Source organism: Salvelinus namaycush, chromosome 24, assembly GCF_016432855.1.
Source record: "Salvelinus namaycush isolate Seneca chromosome 24, SaNama_1.0, whole genome shotgun sequence".
NCBI lineage: Eukaryota > Metazoa > Chordata > Actinopteri > Salmoniformes > Salmonidae > Salvelinus > Salvelinus namaycush.
In genome coordinates, this window is record NC_052330.1 from 4,246,731 (window position 1) to 4,256,305 (window position 9,575).

A 9,575-nucleotide genomic window follows, 5' to 3' on the forward strand; every position below is an offset into this window, starting at 1 on the left:
GTTACGTTGCAATACATAGATACTGTGTTTCACAGTAGATGCATAGATCGACATCATGTTCTTAAAGTTTAATCAACTTGTATTTTGAAAACAAGAACAATTGTAGTATTCGTCATGTTTTAGGTGTTAAGTGTTTTGTAACAATGTAAATATAAGTGAAGATATAATCTTCATATAACCTTTTATAACCGTAATATAACATTTTATACACTTTGGTGTTTTTCCTCCTATATTGCAGACCATTGTAAAAGTTTGTAAAAAAGCAAAAGGTTGTTCTGTTTATTAGAAAATTGCACTCCTTGAATATTATTTATACCATTTCTGTACATTTTTAAGTAAACATTTGAAGTAAAGTGTCTCATTTTAGTTTCATTATTGAAGTGGATGTCTGTACATATTTATCTTTCTCTTACTGGTGAGAAGGGAGTTTCACACTAAAAGGGTAACAACCAAAGAGTCTGAGAGCACGTAGGAACTTAAAAGGACTAACAGATAAAATAGCACCGAAAAAAGCTTTCCTGCACTAATACACTGTCAGATTTTGCAGTTTGCTCTCTTTCGTGAGATGGAAAAAACTCTGTTAGTGTCACAAATGATCTTACATCTCTGAACGTGCAGATGAAAGTATGTTTAAGAGCTGTGTCAACAGAAAGAGGATCCGGTAAGGTTGTGGTTTGGAACTTTTCTCATTTTCTTTTTCACTGACAAAGAATACGGAAAACTGTTAGGTCTAGCTCTTCTCAGGCCTTCATTTTGGTTGACACATTTATGTAAACAAAGTTCATGAAGGTGGACAGATTTAATTAAATGGTTAATGACACTGCGTGTATGAATTACTATATGTGGTTTCGCTGGTGGTAGAAGTCGGAAGTTTACATACACTTAGGTTGGAGTCATTAACTCGTTTTTCAACCACTCCACAAATTTCTTGTTAACAAACTATAGTTTTGGCAAGTTGGTTAGGACATCTAATTTTTCCAACAATTGTTTACAGACAGATTTTATCACTTATAATTCACTGTATCACAATTCCAGTAGGTCAGAAGTTTACATACACTAAGTTGACTGTGCCTTTAAACAGCATGGAAAATTCCAGAATATTATGTCATGGCTTTAGAAGCTTCGGATAGGCTAATTGACATCATTTGAGCCAATTGGAGGTGTACCTGTGGATGTATTTCAAGGCCTACTTTCAAACTCAGTGCCTCTGCTTGACATCATGGGAAAATCTAAATGAGTGATCCTAAGACAGGGCATTTTTACTCGGGTTAAATGTCATGAATTGTGAAAATCTTAGTTCAAATGTATTTGGCTAAGGTGTATGTAAACTTCCGACTTCAACTGTATATGACAGTTCATCAAAGGTAAATGCAAAGTGAAGAAATCACAGCAGAGATTGATCCACATCTAGGGAGGAAATCATGAATAATTACAAAAGCAACATGTATCAAGTGTCTTTTCATTGTGTTACAAAAACAGAGTCAACCAAGATAAAATGGCAACTGTGTTTCTCATGGGAAACATGTCTATACTAAATAATGGCTAAATAAACTTCCAATGTGAAAGAAAATCATCCACAATGGCAGCTCTGTGTACGATCTCCTCAAAGGAATAAGCACATGCTTTAAAAAAAAGTATTAATGCTTAATATAATTATGTTTAATAGAACTCTTTCTCTCTCACTTGCCAATCATCCTCGTGCCCTGCCTGTCATCATGCATACTGTACATAACACAAGCGCAGTCACTCAGTTTACGTGCCTCATTAGACTGAGATTTCAGACCCTCACCATGTCAATAAAACATGCCTCACCTCTCACACTAGCATAACACCTGTGTATCCCAGTTAGAACTCAGCCCTATTGATATAGCTTACTGCCATTCCATCCCGGATTACAATACCTCATTAGGATTTGATTTTGACAGACCGTTTTCCTTAGTGTGCTGTATTTGAATGACTGACAGTTTTCCATGGTGGAAAAATAGGCTAGTCGTGCATTTAAGTGTGTGAACCTGTGATGTGTCTGTGAAGAGTGTTTGTGTTCCACAATGTGCTGCATATTCTATTTGTGGAAGTTTTCTCCCCCACTAACACAACCACTGTTTGAGCAGTATTAACAGGCCTATTAAATTATTCTGCTGAGAGATTGATGGACTTATCAAACAGACTTTCCACCTCGTCAGCCTGATTCCGGGAAGTCCTGAATATACTGTACAGCGGTCATAAATAATAGTTTTTAAAATAGAAAGCTCTGGGATGTGTTTTTACTATGTCAAACATAATCGGACAAGGAGGACAAAGGGCAACTCTTATGTATAGCATCTGGTCGACAGGTAATATCAATCAAATGGCTTCAGGAAAATAGAAAAGCAGTTGGTAATGCCATGAATTGTGCTAGTCCGAAATTTTTAAAGGTTTGATAATAACATGAGGGTTGATCATTCATTAGTTTAAAAGAACACATGATCACTGACAAAGCGTGATCACATCATACTATAGAGAATGGCCAAGGGGATGCAAAAGGGCACATACCCACCACCACCACAGCACTCTAATAAATCATAGTGGGATGACTACAAAGGTCATACGGCGTGACCGGGACAGAGAGATGGTCATCTGGTGCATCCGCCCACTCCTACCACACACACCTTATGAATATTTAATCCACTAAATGATCAAGACAGCCTGCTTAATTGGACCCTGATGAATATTTAAGTACCCAGCACCTGGCAACAGCCAATAGGGCCCTCCTCTGCTCAGGGGGAACACCCCAGCCCCTCCCCTTTGCCACCCTTCTACTTGGCCCGGCTGGTGTTTGTTGTTACTGTACCCGTCTGTCTGAGTCTGAGACAGTGGCACTGGCAACTGTCTGGACAGCCTAATGGCCTACGGGGGCTTTGAGGGGTCCTCAATCTCAGCTGGTGGCCATTTATGCATCATTCACCTGACTACACCGTTCAGCCCCACCCCTCTCGTAACCCCTGTCTCCAGGCAGGCTAGACTAGGTATGGGGGTGAGAGATAAACAGAGCAGAGCTGACTGGAAAAGGGTGTGGCGTGGACTTGGATTGAGGAAGAGTGAGGAGGGAACAGTTGTTGACAAGGTTCCCCTGTCCTGTTTCTAATTTGTTTTGAGGGCTTGTCTGGGCCACATTCAGTGAAGGCACAATGTTAGATGGTTCAGAAGGGTCAGTGAAAAGGGCATGTGACCCTATAACCGCTTGATACTGAGTGGGTGAGCTGAGTGATACAGAAGGCAGACAGTGGCTTTTGAGCTCTGGTCAAAAGTAGTGCACTAAAAGTAGTGTACTCCATTCAGATGCAGGATCTTAATTTGATCACCCGGTTGCAATGCAGAAAATGTCAAATGTGTAGTGTATTTGAGGTTTAAAAATGCTTCTGAAGTTTGTAATTTCCACTTTGAAAAATAATCAACCCTGACAAAAATGTCTCTTAATTATAATACTAATAATAATTGGAATAGGGTGCCATTTGGGACACAAACAGTATCTCATCAGACAGTATCTCATTCCAAAGTTTGAAAGTTGGCCCCATGCCAAAGTCTGATCATTTACGCCCAATCACAAATCAAGCGCTAGCCTCCCTGCTCCCTAGAGCCGGGGTTCTTAATCCTGATCCTAGGGACCCACAGGGGTTCGAATTGGAGCTTTTTCCCAGCAGTAAGTCACCTGATTCAGCTAATTAAATGGCTGATGATGTAACGACTTCCGCTGAAGTCGGCTCCTCTCCTTGTTCGGGCGGCGTTCGGCGATCGACGTCACCGGCTTTCGAGTCATCGCCGTTCCATTTTTCACATGTCCATTTGTTTTGTCTTGTTCCATACACCACGTGGTTTTCAATCCCCAATCAATCTACACGTATTTAGTCCTCTGTTCCCCATCATGTCTTTGTGTGTAATTGTTCTTTGTTAACGGTGTTTGTTCACGCGCAACACTTTTGTAGTTTATGTTCTGCGTTTTTTGGGCACTTACGTCATTTTTTTGTTGAACGGAATAAAAGTGAGTCTGTTTACTCTACTCTGCTCTCCTGCACCTGACTTCGCCTCCCTTACACAGCCCTAACAGATGAGACTTGTGTAGATCTGAAATAAGCAATGTCGTTGAAGGCCCATGCACATCCTTGCCCTCTGGTTCTGTTTCCACCATTTTCCTTCTATCTATCCAATCTTTTCAGATGTACACTACTGTCCAGGGCGTGGTTAGGGGTTGCTTCTGGACAGGACAATTGACAAATTCCATTCTGTCTGGTACTAATCTCCCGTTATGGCTCTATGCTTAATAAAACAGGGAAGTAACACAGAGAGAGCGATTAAAACTAAATGATCAAGAGGAAGTGTGCAGAGGAAACGTCTATTTACAGTCATAACAGTTCTGAGGTCTGTGTATTCCGGTTGTGTCAGTGAGAGATTATTCTGTGGGAGTTCTGGGTTGAAAAAAAAGAGGAATTGAGGCAGAACAAGTTCTGTTGATTAGTTATATGGAATTGTTACAGAATAGACACACAGCATAACCTGGCTTCTTAGTTTGAGACTTGAGTTCAAAAGGGACAATTTTATTCATCTTGACCTGTTTCAACAGTTGCACATAACGGTCCATGACAAAGAGCACAATCTTGGCTTGAGCATATCATAATTAAGCAATGGTGGAATTCTTAAAGCAGGGTTTCGCCATAGGGACCCACAGGAGTGCACGTCATCCAATCCAGCACTTAGACAAGTCAAGGGCTTGATGATGGTTCAAAAGACTGCTATGTAGTATGATGCATATGGAAAACATATACATAAACTAGAAAAATAACAGGTTTCTAAAGTAGCTATTTACAGTATATGGTGTGCTGGGAAGAGTGTTTAAACGCTTTGAGTCTCCCACGGTAACACGACTTTTAGTGCCTCTAACTCCTTTTAAACGTTGTGCGTTTGAAATACAGACTTCTGGGTTTTTGCATTGGATTTTTCTATTTCTTATGCATCCACCAATGCCAACCATTAGCTGAACTAGAGCGGTGTTAGATCCCGAAAATGTTTTTTTCTTACAAAAACGTCTTACCCCACTATGAAAGGATGACTCTCATGAACACGCACATGTAATCTGTTTTGCTCTATGACACTCACAAGCCACACAAGAGTCATTACATAGAAGATAATAGGAAATCCCAGGACACAGTGTCTATGTCCCTGCAATAAGCTCATAGTGGCTCTCACAAACTCCAAACTGCACATAGTTGTCACTGACTAGCCTGATATTAATTTCCCACTGAGCAAACCATTTCTGTACTACTTTTACCTGAAGCCCTGGTTTCATAAAAATAAAATGGTAAACATTCCAATGTGAGGCTAAATATGAGGGCAGAGCGAGCAAATGAATAACATTTGTGAATTTCAGCTTTTTCACACTGACCCACTTCTCTGCTGTTTGAGTTCAAATTTGTCAGTTTACCAAGGTAGTTTGTTTTTCACGCTCTCTCTTTTCCTCCTTCTGTACACTGTCTGGTCTCTCTAGTCTCTGAGGCTCTTTCTTTTGTTCTTTCTACTGCGTCTCTCTCTCTCTTTCTCTCTCTCTCAATCTCTCTCACCGCACTGCCCTTTATGGTCTTCCTTTTTCCTGAAAGACGTGAATTATTAATGCAAAAATAAGGATTGGCTCCCACTGACTTCAGCTTCAGGAAACACAATCTCACACTTGGATCCTCCAGCATTCCTTGGGAAAAACTTCTCCCTTCCTCAAAGGATGATTCCCCAAATCTACTGGATCTCAGGAAAGCCTGAAAAAGCTGAAACTATCAATATGTGAAATATTACGCTTCAGGTACAGTATATCATAGACTATTATCCCACTTTAGATTATTCAGTCATTGCACGAGGAAGCAAAAGATTTCAATCATTTTTTACGTTTCTGTTGCTCAACATAAAATAAATAGCAAAAAGGGCACAGACACAAGTGTGCTGGATAAAACGTTGTTTAATAAGATAGGTGCTGGAAGGATAGATAGTTAGAGGGGACCACCAGTAACTAACTTCGTGTTCTTGCTCAGTTTTGCATTTTACGTCCAGAATTTTACAGAAAACATACGCCAACCCAACTCCCAGACCTATGGTTATGGGGCAACCTTAACCTGCAGCTGTTTCCTGCAACCTGCATGTATTGTCTGCATTTCAATGGAAAACAGAGATCCCAATAGTCTCTGGGAAGAGTAGAAAAATGGGTCAAACAAATGTACATGTTTTGCTGTTTTATGGACCTGTGTCTCCCCCTGCTGGCTAACTGAGGTACAAGCAGTACCAGTACGTGTTGACGATGATTTACATGGTGGTGTTAGTCCAGTGTTCTTCAAACCTGGTCCTGGAGAACAACAAGGTGTGCAGGTTTTTGTTTCAACCCTGTACTAACACACCTGACTAAACAAATCAACTAATCTTTCATCCTTAACTGATGTGTTAATAATACTTGACTCAGCAGTGGAGGCTGCTGAGGGGAGGACGGCTCATAATAATGTCTGGAACGGCGCAAATGGAATGGCATCAAATACCTGGAAACCATGTGTTTAATGTATTTGATACCATTCCACTTACTCCGCTCCAGCCTTTACCAAAAGACCGTCCTCCCCAATTAAGGTGCCACCAACTTCCTGTGCTTGACTGGAACAAAAGCCTGCACACACTATGGATTGACAGGATGGAGGTAGGAGAAAGTCACCTAACGAAGAAAAAAAATCCTTGGCAACAGATTATGCATGGGCAGACAGAAAAACAGACACAAACACACACACATAAATGAATGGGTGGGTGGATAGATGGATGGACAGATGGATGGATGGATGGACAGATGGATAACGGGTGAATAGATGGGTATATATTGTAATTGTAGTTATTACAGCCACCCTGTCATTAGAAGGTACATTCAAAACATTACTCCTGTCCAGCTGGGGTAACTGTTGATTCTTCCCCTGTTTTGGGGTCTCGAACAATTATCTATGTCTGCTGAGTTGGAGAGAATGTACATTAAGTTGTTCTATCATGCCACACAGATGGCAAATCGGTAACTCATGACTAAGTGGTTTGCTCTCATTTCAGAGTTTGTGCTGTTGCTCTACGGACACGCTACCACCACTGTAATTATAGACTGAATATATGAGTAACGTTGAAGTTGGGCTCCCCAAGACATTGTTTACCTCAAGTACTTTGTGCTCAAAACCGTCACATTTTCACTAATGTTTCAAACCCAACAGGGAGTGAGTAGTCCCTTTGGTGCCATTCAGACATTCCATTGAGACTAATCATTGGGCTACTGAGGTGGTACTAGCAGAGAGGTATAGCAACTCCTGCCTTGGTAACGCTGTGTAGTAAGTAGCGCTCATGCTGACTCACTTCCTCTAGTTGGCTCATGAGTCACTACTGTGAGTCTGAGGCACACATGGACAGCAAACACAAATATATATTTTTTTAAAAGCATAGTAACCAACTCAGGCAAACACTTGTCAAACTTGTTCAGACATCTTCCGACATGTACAGTTGAAGTCGGAAGTTTACATACACCTTAGCCAAATACATTTGAACTCAGTTTTTCACAATTCCTGACATTTAATCCTAGCAAAAATTCACTGTCTGAGGTCAGTTAGGATCACCACTTTATTTTAAGAATGTGAAATGTCAGAATAATAGTAGAGTGATTTATTTCAGCTTTTATTTCTTTCATCACATTCCCAGTGGGTCAGAAGTTTACATACACTCAATAAGTATTTGGTAGCATTGCCTTTAAATTGTTTAACTTGGGCTAAACATTTCGGTTAGCCTTCCACGAGCTTCCCACAATAAGTTGGGTGAATTGGTGTAAGAGTTGATGTAACTGAGTCAGGTTTGTGGGCCTCCTTGCTCACACACTCTTTCTCAGTTCTGCCCACACATTTTCTATGGGATTGAGGTCAGGGCTTTGTGATGGCCACTCCAAAACCTTGACTTTGTTGTCTTTAAGCCATTTTGCCACAACTTTGGAAGTATGCTTGGGGTCATTGTCCATTTGGAAGACCCATTTGCAACCAAGCTTTAACTTCCTGACTGATGTCTTGAGATGTTGCTTCAATATATCCACATAATTTTCCTCCCTCATGATGCCATCTCTTTTGTGAAGTGCACCAGTCCCTCCTGCAGCAAAGCACCCCCACAATATGATGCTGCCACCTCCGTGCTTCACGGTTTGGATGGTGTTCTTCGGCTTGCAAACCTCCCCCTTTTCCTCCAAACATAACGATGGTCATTATGGCCAAACAGTTCTATTTTTGTTTCATCAGACCAGAGGACATTTCTCCAAAAAGTATGATCTTTGTCCCCATGTGCAGTTACAAACCGTAGTCTGGCTTTTTTATGGTGGTTTTGGAGCAGTGGCTTCTTCCTTGCTGAGTGCATTTCAGGTTATGTCGATATAGGACTCGTTTTACTGTGAAAATAGATACTTTTGTACCTGTTTCCTCCAGCATGTTCACAAGTTCCTTTGCTGTTGTTCTGGGATTGATTTGCACTTTTTGCACCAAAGTACGTTCATCTCTAGGAAACAGAACGAGTCTCCTTCCTGAGCGCTATGACGGCTGTGTGGTCCCATGGAGTTTATACTTGCGTACTATTGTTTGTACACATGAACGTGGTACCTTCAGGCATTTGGAAATTGCTCCCAAGGATGAACCAGACTTGTGGAGGTCTACAATTTTTTGGGCTGATTTCTTTTGATTTTCCCATGATGTCAAGCAATGTGGCACTGAGTTTGAAGTTAGGCCTTGAAATACATCCACAGGTACACCTCCAATTGACTCAAATGATGTCAATTAGCCTATCAGAAGCTTCTAAAGCCATGACATCATTTTCTGGAATTTTCCAAGCTGTTTAAAGGCACAGTCAACTTTGTGTATGTAAACTTCTGACCCACTGCAATTGTGATACAGTGAATTATAAGTGAAATAATCTACCTGTAAACAATTGTTGGAAAAAAATACTTTTGTCATGCACAAAGTAGATGTCCTAACTGACTTGCCAAAACAATAGTTTGTTAACAAGAAATTTGTGGAGTGGTTGAAAAACGAGTTTTAATGACTCCAACCTAAGTGTATGTAAACTTCTGACTTCAACTGTATGTGTTCAGCTACTGATATTTTTCTGGAATGCTCTTGACAAGTTGGGGCAAAAGTAGCTACTGTTGAGCTCAAGTTCAGGTTTTATTTAAATAGCTACCTTGTGCTGTGTTTTTTTGCTGTATTGGCATTTGACAACAGTGGGTTTGTTTTATTCCTAAAGAATTATCAGACCTCTGTCTTTATTTACAATATCCCACATATTAGATGTTTTTTATTGAAAAGGTGTCAGAGCTTATATTGAAATTGGCCTTAGACCAATCATCATATACAATGCATAAAAATCTTGACTTTCTCCAAGTTTTTCTTTCTCTATGATCCATTTAAATATTATCCTCAATGGCCACTGACGTAACATGTGTATAAGCAATAAGGTTTTCAGTAATGTTGGGTAGTCCAGGGATTTTGGCAGAATGTCTACCACCAAAGCCATGTGTAGAT